Here is a 22,804-nt window from a genome sequence, read left to right on the forward strand (position 1 = left end):
GCCGAACCCCCACTGAAAACCACCCACAGCCAACTGCTGATGCTCTGTGGCCAACATCAGAAGATGGTAGGAAAGCAGGGCCAGCCCCCCTGGTGGGGCCTCTGACTGGACCCACTCAAGGTGCTCACTTTGGCAGTGGGGCAGGAGATTTTACCCCAAGAGGCTTTTCCCCAGCTGGCGAGAAGCAGAGAAACACCCAGGCTCCCCAGGTGCTATGTAGCAAGTACCCTCCAGCACAGGGACAGGCGCACACTTGGAAGAGGGAAACTGCTCCACACGCTAGCCCGGGCAGCCGCCCATTTTCTTTGGCAAGTCAGGAAGGGCAAAGGCGGGACTGGAAGCACCTGGGGCTCATGCCCCAGCCTTTGTGACGCCCAACCCCCAACTCCTTCCCGGGGCTCTAGCTGAAGCCAGAGCATTGGCCTGAGCAGCCAAGAAGAGGTTCCAGCCCTGAAGGGAGCAGGACTTTCAGCTCAAAGGTAAAATCGCACAAGCACAACCACGAAGGGACTTGAACCCTCAATCGCCTGATCCGAAGTCAGACGCCTTATCCATTAGGCCACGTGGTCACAAGAACAAACCCTTTCCAGGCACTTATTTGGAAAAGGCAGACACTGTGTTTCTCAGGTCCTCTGCTGAGTGGGGCCGAGACTCTGGGCACAAGAAGTCGAGTTCCCAGTGAAATGTGAGACAATTCTCTGGAGCCAGGTACAGGACTCTGGCAGGAAGACTCAGGCATGAGGGATTGGGGTGCAGCAGACAGACCAGCTATCTAGGTGCTTAGATTTGGTCTCACTGAGGAGAAGGAGGAATCCTGCTGACAGGCAGTGGCTGTGGAGAAAAAGTGGGATGTCCAGGCTGCTCAGGTCTCCTTCTTCCAGCTCCTCATCTGGCTGAGCTTCTCCAACGGCCTGGACAAGTCCTCTGCATGCTCAGCAAATAGCCCAAGAGCCATTGCTGCCCAAACCTGTGCTGGGGGGTGAGCGTCTGTCTTCCCTGTCCCATCTGCGCTAGAGCAGACCACTAGATTGAGAGAGACAGTCAACAACTATTAAGGCTAAGATTATATAAAGGGGGTCACAGAATCTGTGACTGTCAGAGATCTCAGTGACATTTTCCGCCTCAGCCCTGGGGCAGCAAGACTGGAGCTGTCGGCCGGTGGGGGCCCCACAGCTATTAGCCACCAGTGTCGGAAGGGGCTCCCACAGGCCCATGCCACCACAGATGGACCCCACAGCTCTCAGCTACTGTGAGTGGATCCCAGAGCTCCCAGGTACCACATGTGACAGGGGGACCCTGGAGCTCCCAGTCGGGTGACTGCGTTATAAGTCCGGTCAGCGATGCTGCGGGGCTCAGGCAGGCTGGTCCCTACGTGTCCTAGGGCACCGCACTGCGCCCTGGAAGTGGCCAGTAGGTCCCCCCTGCTGCACCGCTGACCAGGAGCCGCCCGAGGTAAGTCTGCACCCCAACCCCCTGCCCCAGCCCTGAACCCCCCCAGACCCAGAGCCCCCTCTTGCACCCCAGAGCCCTCACCCTCTGCACTTCAACCTCCTGCCCCAGCCCAGAGCTTCCTCCACACCTGGAACCCCTCATCCCTGCCCCCACCCCAGAGCCATCACCCCGTCCTGGACCCCAACCCCTGCCTCAACCCACAGCCCCCTCCTGCACTCTGAATCCCTCGGCCCCACCCTGCAGGCTGGAGCCCCCTCCTCCACCCCCAACCCCGCATCTCCCCACAGCTACCGCAGGCAGACCCTGGGGCTCCCAGCAGCCAAGGGTGGCCGGGGAGCCCCCACACCCCCACCCCACTGCCTATGGACCCTGCAGCTCCTACGAGCGGACGCCAGAGCTCCCAGCTGCTGCGGATGGACCCAGGATTTCCCAACAGGCCTTGATGGCGGGAGGACCCCGCAGCCCCACGTCATTGCTCACAGACCCTGCAGCGCCGCAGCCCCGGGAGCCCCGGCCCGCCCGGGGCAGGAGAGGAGCCCCCGGCGCTCACACCCCGCCGGCAGAGCCCGGAGCGCCCAGTCCCCGGGGGGGGGGTGAGGAGGAGCCGCAGCCCCGGGAGCTCCCGGCCGCCCGGGCAGGAGAGGAGCCCCGGCGCTCAGACACCGCAGGCAGAGCCCGGAGCTCCCAGTCACCGGGGTGAGGAGAAGCCGCAGCCCCGGGAGCTCCCGGCCGCCCGGGCAGGAGAGGAGCCCCAGCGCTCAGACACCGCAGGCGGAGCCGGAGCTCCCAGTCACCGGGGTGAGGAGGAGCCGCAGCCCCGGGAGCTCCCGGCCGCCCGGGCAGGAGGAGCCCCGGCGCCCAGACACCGCAGGCAGAGCCCGGAGCTCCCAGTCACCGGGGTGAGGAGGAGCCGCAGCCCGGAGCTCCCGGCCGCCCGGGCAGGAGAGGAGCCCCGGCGCTCAGACACCGCAGGCAGAGCCCGGAGCTCCCAGTCACGGGGTGAGGAGAAGCCGCAGCCCGGGAGCTCCCGGCCGCCCGGGCAGGAGAGGAGCCCCGGCGCTCAGACACCGCAGGCAGAGCCCGGAGCTCCCAGTCACCGGGGGTGAGGAGCCGCAGCCCCGGGAGCTCCCGGCCGCCCCGGGCAGGAGAGGAGCCCCCGGCGCTCAGACACCGCAGGCAGAGCCCGGAGCTCCCAGTCACCGGGCGGGGGGGTGAGGAGAAGCCGCAGCCCCGGGAGCTCCCGGCCAGGAGAGGAGCCCCCGGCGCCCAGACACCGCAGGCAGAGCCCGGAGCTCCCAGTCACCGGGGTGAGGAGCCGCAGCCCCGGGAGCTCCCGGCCGCCCCGGGCAGGAGAGGAGCCCCCGGCGCTCAGACACCGCAGGCAGAGCCCGGAGCTCCCAGTCACCGGGCGGGGGGGTGAGGAGAAGCCGCAGCCCCGGGAGCTCCCGGCCGCCCCGGGCAGGAGAGGAGCCCCCGGCGCTCAGACACCGCAGGCAGAGCCGGGAGCTCCCAGTCACCGGGGGGGGGGGGTGAGGAGGAGCCGCAGCCCCGGGAGCTCCCGGCCGCCCCAGGCAGGAGAGGAGCCCCCGGCGCTCAGACACCGCAGGCAGAGCCCGGAGCTCCCAGTCACCGGGCGGGGGGGGGGGGTGAGGAGGAGCCGCAGCCCCCGGCCTGTGCAGGTGGCCCCGCAGCTCCCAGCCGCCGCGGGCGGGCGGACGCCAGAGCCCCCCCGCTGCCATCGGGACCCCGCATCGCTGTCAGACAATGTCACCAATGGGAGATGAGCCCGTCAGAACGTCAGTTGGGGAGGGCCCAATGGGAGACCAGCTTTCAGAGACCCGCCCCGCACGAGGGCCAATGGGAGATCAGCTATCAAAAAACACTAGGCAGGCCAGCACCAGCCAATCAGGAACCAGCCCTCATCTCAAGAACAGCCCCGCCCCCACTTGTCCTATGCCCCACAGCAGCAGCCAGCACCAGTGGCTCGTGTTGCGCCCCACAGCAACCCCCAAAGCAGAGTCTCAATTCCCCTCCTCCACCGCTGCTCTGCATTAGATAACGAGAACGGCACCCAAAAAGGTGGAAACACTTTTTGCTTTCCACAGCCAACCTCCTCCCCCCCTCCGCAGCCCGTTCCCCATGTCTGGCCACACGCTCCCAGCTCAGGGTGACCACACACCCCGTCGGGGCAGGCTCTGCTCAGCCCGGCTCCCCACAGCCTGCACTAAACATGTGGGGCCCAACCGCAAAACGTACTCATATTTTACCCCAATGGCCCCAAACTGCCGCTTTTAATATATGCAAATAAGGTGCTGCCACACTCAGGCCACGCCCCAGCTCTCCAGTGGAGCCACCCGGCAGAGAACCAGGTGATATTTAAATTAGCCAGGACGTCGCTCAGTCATTGCCCTCTGCTCCCAGCAGGTGGCGCCGGAGAGCTCCGAGCTCGCTCCCTTCCCTTTCTCGCGTCCGCTTCAGCCCCCGCGTTAAAACGCACCAACCAGGGAGCAGGAGTGCGGAGCTGCTCCAGGGTGACCAGATGTCCCATGTTTATAGGGACAGTCCAGTCTGGCTGGACTTTTTCTTATATAGGAGCCTATTACCCCCCCACCCCCGTCCTGTTTTCCACAGTTTCTTCAATGTCACCCTATGGGGCAGCTCTGTGGGGACGGACTTGCACACTTGGGAGCCATCAGCCGGATCTGCGTGCCTGGGAAGCTGCGTCCCTCCAGAGGCGCTTGGGAAGCCAAAGGGGCCGTGGGTGAGTTTGTGATGAGGTGAGTGTGAAGTGTGGAAGGGGGAGGGTGGCAAGAGGAGGTTTTGAGAGGAAAAAAGGTGCTGCTGAGCTGGTAGGGGAGGGCAAGATCCCAGGCGGGTGTTGTGTGCGGAGCTGTGTAGGCCCGGAAAGGCGTCCTGCTGGGCAAGGGCAGGTGAGGAGGGCCAGGGCTTTTCCCAGGGCTGTTGCTGCGGCCAAAGCCTTTGGGAAGCAGAAGAGGGCCAGGGGTGCTGTTGCCTGCTGGGGCCCATGCGACGATGTAGGTGTACGCTGACCATAGCTGGTCTGTGGGAGCTGGGGCCCCTCCCTGTGCCCCTTTCCTCATTAGTATAGTGGTGAGTATCCCTGCCTGTCACGCTGGAGACCGGGGTTTGATTCCCTGATGGGGAGGGTGACTCCTTTTGAAGGGGGGACAAAGAAATCCCTGGCCTGCCCGCCACATGCCTTGCATTCTCCTTCGACGGCCACTTCCCTTCGCACCCCGCACTGATGACTTTCACCTCCAGAGAGACAGTTACCTCGCAAGGACACGCTCGCCCTAGCCAAAGCCTCCCCCGGGGCCTGCACGTGGGGGCACGTTTCAGAGCGGCAAAGGGAAATAGGCTGGCCAGGGCCATGAGGACAATGGCCCAGACAAACGGGGAGGGACTTGGTCCAGGGGTGGAGGAAGACAGAAAAAGGGACAGGCATGGGATTGGCTTCCTGTCTTTTTTCCTTTGCTCAGCATTTGACCTGTGACTGTAATGGGGAGACTTGAGAAAGACCTGTGGCCGCCAGCGAGGTAGGTGGCCGCCCCGAGAGCGCAGAGCTGAGCATTTTCCAGTGGGCTGCTGCCTGCACCCCCAGCGCCTGGCCATGATTGTATAGTGGTTAGTACTCAACACTGTGGCCGCAGCAACCTCAGTTCAAATCCACGTCCTGGTATTGCTTTTTGGTGGGGAGGGGCTATCCTGCAGCACGCCTCGTGGCTCAGTCTGATGGCGTCCGTTTGCGAAGAGAGCCATCAGCCGGTCCACTCAGCACTGCTATTGTAAGTCCTGTGCACTAACCCATTGCACCTCTGGTGCCCACCTGAGGGTCTTGTCTCCTTGATTCATGGATGGATTAGGAGTTGAGGGGGTTGCATTAGCTAAAACAAATCCATATTAATGGCTGCAGAATTGCAGCAGCAGAGGTGGGGAGTCTCCTTCCATGTGATAGAGCTGGTTCCCCCTTCCGTTGTTGAGGGGAAGGTTGGTGCTTTGAGCCCACCCGGTGCTGGAACATCCCATGGGTGAGATTAACAAGACTCTTGAGAAGAGAAGAGAAGAGAAGGGAGGGGAAGTCTTTTCTATCCCTGCCTAGCTCCATTGGTCTCCTGTGGCCCTTTCGGCTCTCTGCTCCCCTGTTGGGGAGATGCAGAGACAAGCCCCCATCTGGGTGAGTCACCGAGAGGCTGTGTCCCATGGCGTGTGGGGGGAGAGGGGGAGGGGTGGGATGGGGCTCAAGGGGAGAAGGTTGTGTGTGACAGTGTGTGGGGGAGGGGGAGGGCGTGTTCCTTAGGATAGAAATGATGGAAAACACAGGGGCAGTGACAGTGAAGCCCCGTGTCTGAGTGTTATGACCCTGTGTGGTGCTGCCGTTCACCTTCCCCTCCTATGGGCTCAGCTTTCATTGAATCCAGCATTTTTTCACCTGTCCTCACCACAGAGGTGTCCCACATGCCTCAGCTACCGAGTGTCCCTCTTAGAGACGCTGAGGACTGGAACTGATTTCAGCTGCTGGACAGCTCTGCTAGGTCTTTATTCATTTGCACAGGAAAATGCTGAGTGTTTAAATTCATTTCAAGCCCTCTGCCCCCATTCAGTGAACTCCTGAACATACTGGAGATGGGTCTGGAAATTGATTTTCATTCGAAAAAGTTTTTAAAGGGAATCACTTGGATTGGAACTAGGAACTCATTTCCCTGCAAGGAAACATTCACCCACTAATCTACCCTCACAACAGAGAGTGTCCTGTATAGCCCAGGACAAGAACAGTTTTTAACCTGGGGGTTAGTAAACTTTCTCTCTATACAAACACCACAGTTTACAAACTCCCCACCCCCGCTCTGTGTCACCAGAGCACAACAACAACTCTCCTTGGAGCACACACAGCTCCCCAGCTCCCTGCCCGTCAGTCTCTCCAGCATTGCTCCAATCCCTTAAAGCAGGGTCTCAACCTCAATTTACCTTAGGGCCAGTGCCAGTCCTCCAGTCCTCCCAGTGGGCCAATAATGTCACTCATACTGTCCAGAACCCGCCCCCCAAAACTCCACCCGCCTAAGGCTCTGGGAGGGAGTTTGGGTGGGGGGAGGAGGTCTAGGGTGCAGGCGCTGGGCTGGGGATTGGGGTGCAGGAGGGGTGTAGGCTCTGGGGGGAGTTTGGGTGCAGAAGGGGTGAGAGACTGGTCTCTGGGAGGGAGTTTGGGTGGGGGAGGGGTTCTGGGGTGCAGGCTCTGGGATGGAGTTTGCAGCGCTGTAACAGGCGAGGCGAGTGAGGCACTTGCCTCGGGTGCGCAAAATGGAGGGGCGCAGCTCTACCCCGATCAAGGACGCTTCGGCGGCAGCTCTACCACTGCTGCTTCTTCAGCAGCAATTCAGCAGTGGGTCCTTCCCTCCGAGAGGGACTCAGGGACCCGCTGCTGAATTGCCAACGAAGGATGAATGAAGCGGCGGTGGCAATTCAGTGGCAGGTCCTTCCCTCCGACAGGGACTTCAGGGACCCCCCGCCAAAGAGCCTGGAGCCGGCCCTTTCCTCGGGCACAAAAATTCCTTGTACGGCTCTGGGAGTTTGGGTGCTGGGTGCAGGCTCTGGGCTGGGGCAGAGGGTAGGGGGAACAGGAGGAGGGGTGGGGGTGCAGGCTCTGGGAGGGAGATTAGGGTGGGCGGGAGGGGTGTGTGGAGGGAGAGGGTGCAGACTGTGGGAGGGAGTTGGGGGCAGGTGTGTGTGGAGGGGGGTGCAGGCTCTGGGAGGGAGTTTGCGGGGAGGAGGGGGTATGTGGGGAGGGGATGGTGGTGCAGGCTCTCGGAGGGAGTCAGGGGTGTGGCGCTTACCTGGGGCTCCAAGGCGGGGTGGGCTGGGGGGCCTCCATGTTCTGCTGCCCCCAGGCATCACCCCCACAGCGTCCCATTGGCTGCAGGGGCTCGGGGCGGGGGCAGCCCGCGGAGGCACAGACCCACCCTGCCCTGCCATGGGGAGGGGCCGGCAGCCACTGGAGCGAGCAGGCAGATGCTGCTCAGCTCCGCTGCACTGAGGGGGCGGCGCCTGGGGGCAGCAGATGGGGCCAAGGGAGTGACCTGGTCCCAAAACTGCTGGAGCCCTACGGGCGAGACCTGGGAACCAGGACTGCCAGCCAGACAAACACCTTTAAGAGGAGGCGTCCCTCTGCCTGTCAAAAACTGATCTTCCTCCTTCAGTTCAGTGACAGCCTGAATTGTTCCTTATCCCGGCAGAGCCAGAGGACTGAAACAGCAACATCAAACCCCTGTGTAGCTCACAGGAATGGACACAAACACTCCCTGGTATCTGAGGAGATGTTCAGCTTTGCCCTTGGTCAACTACAAGGCTAAAGGGAAAGGAGGTGGCGCCAGGTATAAAGAGTGAAACACGACACATCATAGTTATGCCCATGGTGGCTGCAAAATCTTTTGATGTACTTCTTCTTATCAGCAGTGTATTGTTTTCTCTGGAGCCTAGGCCTTGATCAAGAAATTTGTACTTTGCTAAAATAATCGACTGCCCCTGGTGAAGACAATGGACTTGACACCCACTGGGGTGTCCCTACACAGGTACAAGTACTAACAACAGTGGCTGCCTTTTAGCCATAGATTTTAAACAGGGCAATAAATTGAAACAAAGCCCTGTTAAATCATTTCTCAGCCCGAGTCCTTCACCCACATTCCCTAGAGCATTGGGCCACCGTGTGGACGTTTCATTTCTGACCTCAGTTTCACACAGAGACAAAATTTCCTTTGCACAGATCCATAAACAGCAAAACCTCCCTGTGTCTCTGGTCTGAGCCAGGGCATTCGATGCCAGTGAACCTTTTTCTCCTGCAATGATGACGGTCAGACAGAGGGGTCATGGCACTTGCATCCCTGCCAGGGAGATATTGGCTCCGCTCTTTCTTTCTGCTGCTGTTGTTAGTCCATCAAACATCAAGGGTGGAATGCAAGGCTGAGTTCACGCACCGGCCCTCTGAAAAATTTCAGTGCCCCAGAGAAATCCTGCCCCCTGCTATTGGAACGATGTGCTGGAGATTTGACTAGGAAAGGGACTGTCTGAATTGTCAGAGTGGGGAATGAACAACAATCTACAGCAATGTCGTTCACACAAACACACTCTCATGCTGCTCCAACCGGAAGGGAAATGGGCAGGAATTCTCACTGTTCAGCCAAGGACACACTTACACTGATGGGCAGCCGTGAGTGTGTTGGGGAAGCTGGTCTGGGCAAACAATTTGAAGTGACAATTTAGTGAGAACAAAATCATCATGCAGTGAAACAGCTGCATATCAAGTAGTTGTGGCTGAGTGGTTAAAGCAATGGACTAGAAATCTGTTGGGGTCTCCCTGCGCAGGTTCAAATCCTGCCAACTACACAAGCACTGTGCTGCTGCTGTTGTTATTATTGTAGTCTTAGTGCCTGAGCATCCACAGTGCGAACTGGAGATAAATCTAGTTTTACTCTGTCTACACTTAAAACGCTGCTGTGGCACTGCTATAGCACTTTGGAGTAGACAGTGACTGGAGGGATTTTCCCATCCCTGTAATAGCTGCATGGACAGAACAATTCTTCCTTTTCTTTAGCACTATCTAACCCGGGCTTAGGTCACCTTAACTATATGGGTTTGTCGGGGGGTCACACCCTGAGAGACGTCGCTTTGCCAGTTCAGTGCCCAGCGTACACCAGTCCTTAGATCCCTCTGGGTATTTCAATGCAGTCACTGACCTGTGAGAGGAAAACATCAGTTCACAAACACAGAGACTGAATTTCCCACATTTAATCTCGCTGCACTTTCCAGAAAGTCACAAAATTCAATTCATTCTTGCTAGGACAGAGAAAAATAAGTGATACTAAGTTTTTGGCTTGATTAAATAGAATTAAGTGTTTAATTAATATAGTAAAAATCTGTACTTATTCCTCTAACTAACACCATAGCGTGAAATAGGAACAGAGACAAATCTTGTCAGTGACGACTAATTTCACAAATGATCTTCCCATTATTAATTTCCACATTGCCCCTATTGGAGGTCTGGGCATCTCCAGTGTCATTGCTCTGCGTTCACCTTCCCCTAGAATTATTCTCGGACATTCGACTTCCTCTGCGGCATGGGGCTCAGGTCACTTGCTGGCTTTTGTAGGTGACAAATCTGAGGAACTGTCACAGATTGAAGTGTCACTAGAGGAGGTTTTGGAATTAATTGATAAACTCAACATTAACAAGTCACCGGGACCAGATGGCATTCACCCAAGAGTTCTGAAAGAACTCAAATGTGAAGTTATGAACTATTAACCAAGGTGTGTAACCTGTCCTTTAAATCGGCTTCAGTACCCAATGACTGGAAGTTAGCTAATGTAACGCCAATATTTAAAAAGGGCTCTAGGGTTGATCCTGGCAATTACAGACCGGTAAGTCTAACGTCGGTACCGGGCAAATTAGTTGAAACAATAGTAAAGAATAAAATTGTCAGACACATAGAAAAACATAAACTCTTGAGCAATAGTCAACATGGTTTCTGTAAAGGGAAATCGTGTCTTACTAATCTATTAGAGTTCTTTGAAGGGGTCTACAAACATGTGGACAAGGGGGCTCCGTGGACATAGTGTACTTAGATTTCCAGAAAGCCTTTGACAAGGTCCTCACCAAAGGCTCTTACGTAAATTAAGCTGTCATGGGATAAAAGGGAAGGTCCTTTCATGGATTGAGAACTGGTTAAAGGACAGGGAACAAAGGATAGGAATTAATGGTAAATTCTCAGAATGGAGAGGGGTAACTAGTGGTGTTCCCCAAGGGTCAGTCCTAGGACCAATCCTATTCAATTTATTCATAAATGATCTGGAGAAAGGGGTAAACAGTGAGGTGGCAAAGTTTGCAGATGACACTAAACTTCTCAAGATAGTTAAGACCAAAGCAGATTGTGAAGAACTTCAAAAAGATCTCACAAAACTAAGTGATTGGGCAACAAAATGGCAAATGAAATTTAATGTGGATAAATGTAAAGTAATGCACATTGGAAAAAATAACCCCAACTATACATACAACATGATGGGGGCTAATTTAGCTACAATGAGTCAGGAAAAAGATCTTGGAGTTATCGTGGATAGTTCTCTGAAGATGTCCACGCAATGTGCAGAGGCGGTCAAAAAAGCAAACAGGATGTTAGGAATCATTAAAAAGGGGATAGAGAATAAGACTGAGAATATATTATTGCCCTTATATAAATCCATGGTACGCCCACATCTCGAATACTGTGTACAGATGTGGTCTCCTCACCTCAAAAAAGATATTCTAGCACTAGAAAAGGTTCAGAAAAGAGCAACTAAAATGATTAGGGGTTTAGAGAGGGTCCCATATGAGGAAAGATTAAAGAGGCTAGGACTCTTCAGTTTGGAAAAGAGGAGACTAAGGGGGGACATGATAGAGGTATATAAAATCATGAGTGATGTTGAGAAAGTGGATAAGGAAAAGTTATTTACTTATTCCCATAATACAAGAACTAGGGGTCACCAAATGAAATTAATAGGCAGCAGGTTTAAAACAAATAAAAGGAAGTTCTTCTTCACGCAGCGCACAGTCAACTTGTGGAACTCCTTACCTGAGGAGGTTGTGAAGGCTAGGACTATAACAATGTTTAAAAGGGGACTGGATAAATTCATGGTGGCTAAGTCCATAAATGGCTATTAGCCAGGATGGGTAAGAATGGTGTCCCTAGCCTCTGTTCGTCAGAGGATGGAGATGGATGGCAGGAGAGAGATCACTTGATCATTGCCTGTTAGGTTCACTCCCTCAGGGGCACCTGGTATTGGCCACTGTCGGTAGACAGATACTGGACTAGATGGACCTTTGGTCTGACCCGGTACGGCCTTTCTTATGTTCTTATGTTAAGATTCCCTGCACCTTGAGGTCTTTAAGCCACAATTTGAGGACTTCAATAACTCAGACATAGGTCAGGGGTTTGTTACAGGAGTGGGTGAGTGAGATTCTGTGGCCTGCATTGTGCAGAAGGTCAGACTAGATGATCATAATGGTCCCTTCTGACCTTAAGTCTATGAATCTATGAATCTAGTCCCAAATTTGGAAAACTGTGCAGTTCAGCATGAGAATAGTGACACCGTCTCCTTCCTGCACCTGCTCTACATTGCTCCACAGCAGCTTCTCCACCTGCAGTCACCCCAGCACGGCAGTGCAACCCCCAGTATTCAGCAGGGGCCCCTGGCAAGGACAGTGGGTGCAGCTAACAGCCCAATGTGCCTGGCAGTGAGGCAGCTGTAAAAAAGCAACCCACCCCCCCAGAAGTACAGAGACTGAATTCCTTAACTTTAACATCATGACCCCCTGTAGAAAGCCACACGTCAGTTGTATTTTCACAGGGAGATGCAAAAATCAAGTGACCAATTTTTAAGTTGAGTAAATAAAGTTGAGGAGATAGTTATTAACCTCACACAAATATACTAAAGATCCCTCAACATAACACCTGAAGGTGAAATATGAACAGAGACAAACCTTGTCAGCAAAGGCTCATTTCCCAAACGATCCTCAAAATGTTACTAATTCCCACCCCTCCTCCACAGGAGTTCTGTGCAGTGTAACTGTTCTGCAGGCAGCTTCCCATTCAATGCTGTTGTGGGACATTCCCAGGCCTGGAAATGTACCAACGACAGAATTTGAAGAGCAAACCTGGCTCCCCGCACCAGGTGGGATTTGAGTGTTTTGTCCCCGTTACTTAGTGTTTGTCAATAGTACAGATGCCATGGGCAGGACTCCAGGCTCTGCTTGAGGGATCCTGGCACAGGGGCTGGTGGGGGAGAAAGGATTGTAGCTTCTGACCTGTGCTCTGGAGAGGAGGTAATAAGTGAAGGGGCATTTCTGACTCCTCCCCTCCTCAGGGTCCCTGGGCTGGAATTCTACATTCCACAGGGCCAAATGAGGGGGTGATGCCACTTGGCTAATGAAAACCAGTGCTCCAGGTGAGGTTTGAACTCACAACCTCAGCATAGCTCCTCAGCACTGCCCTATAAGTACTGTGCGCTAACCAATTGCGCCACTGGAGCACCTATTAGTTAAGATTCTCTGAGACCCCCCTAGGCTGATAAAGCCAAGGAGTGACCCCAAAACATTCTCAGTGGGGCTGACAGCAGGTAGCGACAAGTGTTGTACTCGGTGGGGTGGATTCTTCTAAAGGGTTCCAGGCCCCAATTGACCCTTTTGTTCTTCCCTGTGTAATAACAGAGCTGGTTAAGACTCAATGGAGAGTCTTGCTGCAGACCAACAGATCTGAAATCACTGAGAACCAGCTCTAAGCATTAGTCCTGCTTTGGGACAGTGTCTCTCATGCAAGAAACTGTCCAGTCTGCGCTAGCAGTGAGGCTCCCTCACTAACAGCTGAAATCAGGAAGAGCTGTGTGAAGTGCAGGGCCCCAGGGGTGCCTGAACAGGGGGAAACAACACCCCAGGTGCCCAGAGGAGGAGAGGTGTGTTGGGCTCCAGCCTGGGACTCTTCCTCCAACCTGCCTAGCCCTGACTGTGAAGCCTGGCCCTGGCCCTCCTTCCTTTAAATGCCATGTGGGCAAGAGGAAGAGTGTTGCAGCTGCAGGGACCAAAGTTATGGACATCAGGTGAAGCAGCAAGAAGCAACCATATGATCAATCCACAGGAATCTCTAGCCAGACTGTTAAGTTCTAGGACCCCAACCTATAGCCGCCAGCCCATTGAACCAGCCAGACCAGAGACTTATCTCTAGTGGGCATCAGTCACCCAGCAGGAGGGAAAAACCTCACTCTAGTTGACCCTGAGAGAAGGTAGCCAAACACATTGAGCTCCAGTGCTTTGTAGCAAAGCAACATATTGCCATGAGGTCCCACTGAGATTTGAACTCAGATTCCAGAGCCCTGAGTGCTGCCCATTACACCATGGGACCTGCTGCTATTTCATTTTCTAGACCCCTGTGACTCTCCGCTGGTTTGCCCTCTGCACTTATTGCTTCCCACCAGCGGCTTCCTCTCGCGGGACTCTCTCCTCCTCCAGTGACTGTGGTCCTGCACTACCGGATCCGTGGGTCCTGCCCTGAGTCCCTGCATCCCCCTGCTTTGTCTCCATTCCCTGCAGGCTGCAAAAATGTCAGGGGAGTCTGCTCCTCCCTTCCCTCGGTGCTCCCACTCATATCAGCCAACTGCAGCCTCATCTCCTGGAACTCGGGCAGCTGTCGCTTGATCCGATCGTACAGTCACACACTGACTCGCTCCCCTGCCTGGATGCTCTTGTGGAAATCCCACAGGTGACACTGCAGGACTTGGCACTGTTGGTTTCTTTAATGTTGTGGTGTTTGCCCCACTGCCACAACAAAGCCGCCAACTCCTCCCTCACCGACTCCCACCAATCCCCCTGGTTGCCATAGAACCCTCTGATGCTTTCCCGTTCTGCCAACACCTCCAGGCTTCGCCCCCCCGCTCCTTTATCTTGCAAGCTCTGGATGTTCAGCTTCCAATATCCTCTGCCCTGGGTCAGGGAATTGCCCACATTGAGCACACGGTGAGAGCTGCGTGATCCGAACTGTCCATTGGCACCACCCTGCACTGGGCTGTCGACGTGCTCTCCTTCACGGAAATCCGGTCAGTGCAACTCCTGGTCTGTCCCCGCAGAAAGGTGTATCCCCTCTGCGGCTGGTGTGAGCTCGGGTCAGAGGAATAGGAGGTTACTGCCCACCCTCCACTGGTTCACTGTGCAGAAACACGTTCTCTAAGCCAACCTCGCTATAGACCTGCACCAGGTAGTGCTCATCATAGAAGAGTTTCCTCTGACAGTCGGGAAAACAGGACCAGCAGTCCTCAGGCCGGTGCAACAATTGAAATCCCCCCCGACACCAAACACCGTGCGGTCTAGAAGAAGGGAGCCAGTTCCTTCATAGAACTTTCCTTTCATGCCTTAACTGGGGACCATACACACTAATATAGCCGTAACCAGTGCCATGGAGCACAAAGCCCACCAGTAATGCCCTCCCTGGTCGGAGCTCCACCACCTTCTGTACTCGCACTGCGAATGTGAAGAACAAGACTCCAATCCCATCATTCTTCCCTGGCCTGGAGGACCAGAGAGATGGGCCCTTCCCCCAATCACCCTCTGCCCATCAAGCTACCCTAGAGTTGTTAATGTGCATTTCCTGAACACCCACCATGTCCAAGCCCAGCTGCTCCAAGACACTGAACATCAAGTGCCTCCTCCTGGGCCCCAACTCCCTTCCACAGGGCCACTTTCACACATGCCCCTTCCCTGGTACTGCCCTCCCTCAGCTGCACAGAAGAGTTTTCATCCTCTATACCTGCCTGTCACTGCCCAGCACCCCCTCTAGCACTCTCTTCCTGCCATATTGGGTCCACCAATAACTCACTTAGGAGAGACAGCTCCTGTCCCTCATTGTTAAATGTCAGGCCAGCCAATTAGGGGTGGAAGCCCACAGTATCTTTTCCTACTGCAGAGTCCAAGCTCAGGGACTCACCTTGGGTGCAGGGACCACTGTGCTCCCAGAAAACAAGTCACCACTGTGCAAAGAGGGATGAAAGGGCCTGCCAAAGCCTGGGATTGAACCAGGGACCTTTAGAACTTCAGTCTAACGCTCTCCCAACTGAGCTACTTTGGCAGCTGTATGCTAGTATTTTGGCCTGTTGCTTCTCTGTCTGGGATGTTTTTGCAGCAGTTGCACACAAAAAGGACGTCATTGGGAGCGGCCCATGAAGACAAGACTGGCTTTTGCCTGCCTTGCTCAGCTTGACTTGCTGCCTCACCCTGTTCCTGCCCTAGTGCCCGGGTTGACCTGGTGGTGGAAGGGGGCTGGGGGCCAGTGGCGCGGGGAGGAGGTTGAGCTGGACCCTGAGCTAGGCTAGACCCTGGTGGTGAGAGTCTGGCCACCACTTGCCGCCCCCCTCTGTTGTCCTGGCTTCCCCCACTGGGCATCATTTCGGGAGGGAAGTGGGGCTTCTGCCTCCCCTCCCCGATTTTCACACCGCAGAGGAGTGCGAACAGGAAAACGAATGGCTGCTCCACATCCCCACCGGAGGAACCCGGCGCCCTTAGCTGCTCCCCCTGCTCCCCCCCCCCAGCTATGCTACTGAGTGGAAGCGCCCTGTGCCCATAACACAGAGGTTGATTAATCAAAACCCTCTTCTGCCAGCACCGGGCCTCCTGCTTCTTACACTGGGCCTGCAAGTGAGGGGGCGGCTGGCACAGCACCAAGAGTCTAACCTGTGAGGCAGGAGGCGGCTGACGCCCGCAGCCTGCTGGGGAGCTCCCAGAAGTTATTAATGGACAGAGACTCCTCAATGCCCTTAGTAACAAGGGCTTGGGGGTCACCGAGGCCAGTAAGGGGGTCACTATGTCAGCCGTGTAACCCTGGGGGTCAGGTCACTGTGCAGCTTTGATCTAGAGCTCGAATCCCAACAACTGACCAGCAGCCCACAGCCTCCCCCTGGGTTTGCCCCACCTGGTTACTCCTTACAGGCTGACCTTACCCCCCTTCCAGCCCCGGATTCGCCCCTAATCATCCTACTTCCGCTCAGAGCCACAGACGTGGAGGTGCTGAAGGAGGGAGGGGTGACGCTAGGGTGGGGTTCTTCTCTAACGATGGCTGGCAGAAAGGTGGTGCTCAGCTCTGTCAGCCACCTGCCCAGGTGCCTCGCTGCCAGGGGATACAGACATTTCTGTAAGGCCATTAAATGGGGTATTTGGCTTTTGAGTGAATGTGAGGAATGTGCAATCATGAGAGGGAATTTCCATCCCTCTTTCCAGTGCTTTTCTTTTTTTAGGGCCCCAGGGGCCTAATGGATAAGGCTTTGGCTTTGGCTTCGGCTTCAGCTTCCTAAGCCAGAGATGGTGGGTTCAAGTCCCATCTGGGGTGAAAAACTCTTTTCGTCTTGTATATTGCAAAGAAGCCTTGGTGTTATTTTCCCCAAGGAAGCTGGGAGACGTTTGAACCCAAAGTACTGGATCTTGGGAGCAAGCCCCCAGAAATGACATCTTCTATGTGACAAATGCTTTCTAAACCCATCAGTAGCAAACACTTAATACTAGTGTTTATCTGAGAATAGAAGGAAGGGGAGTGTTTACTCCAACACCTCAGTGAGTGAAACAGTTAGAAAGAGCAAGGCTGTCCTGAAAGAGAATGGATCTGTCTGGAAACAAAGCAGAACCTGAGAATGAGCAACAGTGTGAAAAGAAGAACTTCAAATGTGTGTTAGGTGTTAGTTAGGTTGGTCTGACAAATTTCAAGAAAATACCAATGCTTGTACACTGATGCGGACACTGGCTGCTTCTGGTGTTTTACTGAGAGTTTATTGAGAAATATTTTTCTTAACTAGGTTATGGAATATTAGGTGGGCTATGAAGGCACCATTCCTCCTGCTTTCGCCCTTGGAGATAACACGGCTACATGGCATGCGGCCAATGCTCACCTTCCAGTCAACTGCTAGAGAAGACAACACAGACAGGGATGGCTGCAGGGCAGACTGGAGCTCCATGGAGTTGGTGGGACCAGGTCTCATCAATGGGGAGGTGGCCACCCCAGCATGCACAAGGCTGAGCCAGCAAGTGTGGTGTGTGCTTCACTGTGCCCCTACTCACTGCACATGGTGGTGGAGGGCAGTTACTGAGTTCGGTTGGTCTGGCAAATTTAGAGCTTGGCTACAGTTGCAGATGTAGAGCACTGGGAGTTAAACCACAGCAGGGAAACCGCTGCCGTGTGTTCACACTGACAGCTGCAAGCGCACTGGAGTGGCCACATTAGCAGCTCTGGCAATGCCACAGAGAGCAGTGCATTGTGGTAGCTATCCCAGTGTGCAAGTGGCTGCAATGTGCTTTTCAAATGGGGGACGGAGGTGGAGTGTGACAGGGAGTGTGTTGTACGTGGGGGGAGCGACACTGTGTTTGGGGGATTGAGAGTGTGTCAGCATGCTGTCTTGTGTGTTCAGACAGCAGCAGACCCCCGCCCCCCATACACACTCACAACAGCAGCAGCATTCCACACTAATGGTTGCTTTGTCCCGGAGCAGATAAGCAGCCGGCTGTCAGAAACGGAGCTTTGAAAGGGGATATCCGCATGCCTGCACCCGATTTAAAAACAATGACCGGAGTGGGCACTTGACTTCAGGGAATTATGGGACATTTCCTGAGGCCAAACACAGTGCAGTGATGCAACACATCATCCACACTGATGCCCGGGTATTTCAGCAGGGCTCAGCGAGCTTTATACTTCTCATGGAGGTGGATTACCAGGAGTGCTCCACCTACAGAGCCCAGGTGCTCCATGTGCCTTGCCAGTGTGGACACCTCAGGCGTTAGGGCACCCGGGGCTGCTTTAATGCGTTCTAACTTGCAAGTGTAGCCAAGCCCCTAGACTATGTCACTTGTGTGACTTACTTGGGCTATTGTAATAAATACAATAGACGTGCAATGGTCAGAAATTGCACCAGCAGAGACGTATATTGCAGGGAAACTGTAAGGAAATTAAGAGTTTAAATTATCCTCCACGTGTCCCACGTCCCACTATAATGAATCCAAGCCACAGGTCACATGGGCAGCAGTATCGGTGTCAGGATGCTACATTGTTAGCACAGTAAATGAAGCTGCAAAATAAATGATGTTTAAATGACCTCACTCTATTTTTTACAATCCTGTGTTAAGAGGTAATAGATACAGATGGACACCAGGCAGGATCGTTTGGAGGATGAAGCCTTTATGCTTCCATCTCCCACCACTGTCAAGTTTTAGCCAATTAGGACAAGTCAGCAAATAAGAACAACCTCAGGTCTCAGTAACTGCTGCAGGTAGCAAAGTCCTACACGGAGCATTTTCTGGCACTACACCTGCACAGCTCTGCTCCCCGGCTCTTCTCAGGCTCCTGCTCTCTCCTTAGCTCCGCCCCACTCTGGCCCAGGCAGTTCCAGCTCCCACGGAGGATGGGACCCCCTGGCCTGGTGACTCCCTCATTACACTGCCTGGCCTGTCAGTGCGGCTAACTTGGAGCTTTGGCCTCTCCCCATTGCCCAGGGGACTGTCAGTCTCAGGGGCCTGATTTCCCATTGGCCCTTCCCCCTTCTACTGGGACTGGGAACTAGCCAACCAAACCCCCCACTAAGCTTTAGTAAGGGGCCAACAGTCCCTTACATGAGCTGGCCCCATGAGGGTCACTGATGGCCAGAGATGGCAGTATGAGCTGGTCCCATGGTGTAATGGGCAGCACTCAGGACTTTGAATCATGCAATCTGAGTTCAAAACTCAGTGGGACCTTGTGGTAAAGCCCTGGAGCTCACACTGCTCCACTTCCCTGTCTCCAGTGCTGCAAGAGCAATTTTTTCCCCTCCTGCTGGATGGGTCAGGGCTCTGGAACTGACACTTGAGGGTTGGGATTCTCACGGCTTCACCTGGTGCCCACAAGTCTGGCACTTGCCACTGTGCTTGAAGGAAGCAGGGCTGGGCAGGTGGGAGCCCAGCACCTCTCCTCCTCTGGGCACCTAGAGCGGAGGCGGCTGGTGCTGACAGCTCCAAGGGAAGGCTTAAAAGCAGCGGAGGCCAGGGCAAGAGGAGGAGAGGACCATGCCTATGTGTGGCCAGCAGACAGCCACAGGGCCAGCCTGCTCCCTGCTGTGCTGAACCCCACTGAAGGCCCCCCACAGGCCAGCATGCAGGGCGGCTGCTGATGCTCTGTGGCCAACGTCAGAAGAGGGTAGGAAAGCAGGGCCAGCCCCCATGGTGGGGCCTCTGACCGTTCCCACTCATGGTGCTGACTTTGGAAGTGGAGCCGCCCAGTTTCTTTGGCAAGTCAGGAAGGGCAAAGGCGAGACTGGAAGCACCTGGGGCTTATGCCCCAGCCTTTGTGACGCCCACCCCCCAACTCCTTCCCGGGGCTCTAGCTGCAGCCAGAGCATTGGCCTGAGTGACCAAGAAGAGGTTCCAGCCCTGAAGGGAGCAGGACTTTCAACACAAAGGTAAAACTGCGCAAGCACAACCACCAAGGGACTCTAACCCTCAATCGCCTGATCCAAAGTCAGACGCCTTCTCCATTAGGCCACCTGGTCACACAAGAAAAAATTCTCCAAGTACTTCTTTAGAGAAGACGGACATTGTGTTTCTCAGGTCATCTACTGAGGGGGGTTGAGACTCTCTGGGCACAAGAAATCGAGTTCCCAGCGACACGTGAGACTTGATTCTCTGGAGCCAGGTGCAGGCCTTTGGCAGGGAGGCTCAGGCATGCGGGACTGGGGTGCAGTGGATGGACCGGCTGTCTAGGTACAGAGATTTAGTTGCACTGAGGCACAGGAGGGAGAAGGAATCCCGCTGATGGTCAGTGGCTGTGCAGAAAAAAGGGTGTTGATTCCCCCATCCTAAATGGGCTGGTTGGCTTGACCCTTCTCCCCTCTGCAGAGCGAGGTGGGGACTGCAGCTCACCCCTTGTGGGGCAGGAGGGAACAGGTGCAGGGTGCTGGGCTCCAATGCACCTGGAGGGCAGCTCCGGTGCGGTGGGGCAGGGCAGGGCCTGTGGTTTACGTTCTGCGTTGCCTGGTGCTGAGCCACTGCACAATCCCCAGCCACGCCGCACAGCGCGCCCCGAGAGGGGCGGGGGGCCAAGCAGATGATCCAGCACGAGGGGGAGAGGATGTGTGGTTGGGGGGAGGAAAAGCCTTGGGCTGCACTGGGGGAGCGCAGAGCAGGGGTGACACCCCAGGAACCTGCAGCAAAGGGATGGACAGGTGGGGTGGGTGGATAGAAGAGGCAGTGAACCTAAAAGAGGAGTGGGGTCTAATAGTCAGAGCAGGGAGGGGGCTGGGTGCCAGGACCTCTGGGTTCTATCCCTGGCTCTGGGAGCGGAGGGGGGTCTAGAGGTCATAGCAGGGGGACCGGGAGCCAGGACTCCTGGGTTCCATAGTAGTGGCTGATTTTTCCTGTGTCTCCCTCCCTACAGATCCCAGCCCAGCCCCCTAGCAGAATCTGACTGGGGGAGGGGGTTGCCCTGCCACTCCAGACTCGTGATTTGAGCCCCTCCCCCCATGGGCTCTGACATCATGGAATCTCCTCCCCCCCAAGACAGAAAGTAGGAGGCCCTCCCGGCATGCGGAGGAAGCTGGTGAGTTTCTTGGGGGTCTCTGGCAGAAGTGACAGCACCCACCAGACACCCACTCATGGTTGCAAGGAGACCCTCCTGCACAGCCCCCTGCTAGGAGGGGCCGGGGGCGCCCAGCCAGGGTCAGGAGGTGAGATGGGGATGCAGTGGCAGGAAGGGTGCAGAGCTGCGGGTGGTGCCAGGTCTGGTGCTGGCTACATGGGGAAAAACCACACTGCTCCCCCGCAATACACACACACACACCCTCCTGGTATTGGGAGGGGAACACGAGAAAGGACAAAAGAAGCAAGAGACAAAGAGAAAGGAGGGAGGAAAAGGTGAAACAAAAAGGACAAACCCTAATGTCCCCAGTGATTCTAAGGGACAAAATCCCAGGTGCAGAATAAAATTCTGCCTCCTTAAGCTCGTGTTTTCCATGCCTAGAATTCAACTGTCACCAGATGGATCAGACTGAACAGGTTTCAAACCTCGAGGAGGCTCTTACCTTCTAAACAGGGACGGCTGTTTTCTAGTAAAATCAGGAAAAGGGGAGGAGAAAACTCGAAAGAGGTTCCTCCTGGCGCTCACGTACGTGAACCCGAATACTCTCTCAGTCCTCAAAGAGAGACCTGGAGAAGGAGACTTGCTGAAGCAAAGCCACAGGGGTCTCTGGGGTTTCCCTGGCCCCTCACCCCTGTCCTGCCTGGCTGATGTCAGCATCTCTCTGTGAGGTCACCACCTCCCCACCACCTTTGACCAATAGTCTGAGGTCTTGCAAAAGGCCTTTGTGATGTCACTGCCACACCCCTCCCTTGCTGTGCTAATGTCCTGCCCCTGGCCAGGCAGTTTGGAGGTTTGAGCTACTCCCTGTGGATCACCCCATTCAAGGAGCGTTCGTTCTAGGAAGCAAGCCGGCTAGACAGGAAAACATCACACGCTGCTCCCAATGCTACACTCAGTTTTTCAGAAATTAGTCGCCTTTATGGCCAGAAGAGACCATTAGAGCATCTAATCTGCCCCCCTGCATATCACAGGCCTCCTGTATGACATAGGAGCTACTTTTGGGGCAAACACATTCCAGAAAGGCATCTAGTCTTCGTTAAATGACATCAGGAGATGGCAAATCCAACACTTTCCTTGGTAGCTTGTTCCTGTGGTGAATCATCCTCGCTGTTGAATATTTGTGCCTTAGTTGTAATATGAATTTGTCTCTTTTCACCTTCCAGCCATTGGGTCTTGTTAGGCCTTTCTCTGCTGGAATAAAGAGCCCTTTAATACCCAATCTTTTCTCTCCATTAAGGCCCTTCAACACTTCATTGAAGTCACCTGCCAATCTTCTTTTGATAAGCTAAACAGGTTGAGCTCGTTCAATAGCTCACTAAAAGGCATTTTTCTCCAGCCCTCAGAACATTTGGTGGCTCTTTGCTGCCCCGGCTCCAATTTCACAACATCTTTTTCAAATGAGGACACCAAAACTGGAGGCTATTCCAATATCGGTCTCACTGATGCCGTGTCACCTCCTGTGACGTTATTGATATAATCTGTAACTGTATAGATCACCGTTGCGACCACTGTTCTATATTTGCAGCCAATATGGTAGAAATGTTGTCGTGTAAGGGGTCTATGGAGAGGTTCTGATTGGCTGATTATAATTATGGAACAATGGGATAGAGAAACCTGCATCACTGAAAGTACAGCCATGAAGAAACCACACATCAGCCTTGCCTAGCTGGCAAGAATCAAACCTCCACAGAAAAACCCCTATGGTGTCAGCCCAGCTCCCTAAGCCCTCTGTCACCACCACTTAACACAGGGCCCTTTCTACACTATGGCTCTGTTCTCACTGAAGGGTCATTTCCAATTGCTCAGACCAGCTTCCCCAGCACACTCACTGCTGTGCAGCTCTGTACGTGTGGCCGTGGCTGAACAGCAAGAATTCCTGCCCATTTCCCTACTGGCTGGAGCATGGCTAGAGTGTGTTTGTGGTTAATGATGCTGCTGTAGATTGTCCATTCGCTGCCTTGACAATTCAGACAGTCCCTTTTCCCGTCGTATCGCCAGCACCTCTGTGAGTCCAATAGCAGGGCAGGTTTTTTCTGGGCACTGAGATTTTTCAGGGAGTTGGTGGCTCCTTTCTTTCCTCACCCTGGAGTAACCTCAGCTTTTTATTCCATCCTTGATGACTCATGGAATAACAACAGCAGCATGAAGAGGAGAGAAAATATCTGACTGCCGGGGGGCGGGGGGTGA

At 54.7% G+C, this 22,804-nt stretch overlaps 4 non-coding genes across 4 annotated transcripts; 1 reads left to right on the forward strand and 3 right to left on the reverse strand.

Moving 5' to 3' along the window:
• Positions 1 to 496: 496 nt before the first annotated feature.
• TRNAR-UCG lies at positions 497 to 569 on the reverse strand. The gene has a single exon. It is a non-coding gene; the product is annotated as a tRNA-Arg (tRNA).
• Positions 570 to 8,765: 8,196 nt separating this feature from the next.
• TRNAS-AGA lies at positions 8,766 to 8,847 on the forward strand. Its single transcript has one exon. It is a non-coding gene; the product is annotated as a tRNA-Ser (tRNA).
• A 3,582-nt stretch (positions 8,848 to 12,429) lies between these two features.
• TRNAI-UAU lies at positions 12,430 to 12,521 on the reverse strand. The gene is given in 2 exon segments: positions 12,430 to 12,465; positions 12,484 to 12,521. It is a non-coding gene; the product is annotated as a tRNA-Ile (tRNA).
• Positions 12,522 to 15,030: 2,509 nt separating this feature from the next.
• Positions 15,031 to 15,103, reverse strand: TRNAF-GAA. The gene has a single exon. It is a non-coding gene; the product is annotated as a tRNA-Phe (tRNA).
• Between the last annotated feature and the right edge of the window lie 7,701 nt (positions 15,104 to 22,804).

The sequence above is a fragment of the Mauremys reevesii genome, linkage group 12 (genome assembly GCF_016161935.1).
Source record: "Mauremys reevesii isolate NIE-2019 linkage group 12, ASM1616193v1, whole genome shotgun sequence".
Classification (NCBI taxonomy): Eukaryota; Metazoa; Chordata; order Testudines; family Geoemydidae; genus Mauremys; species Mauremys reevesii.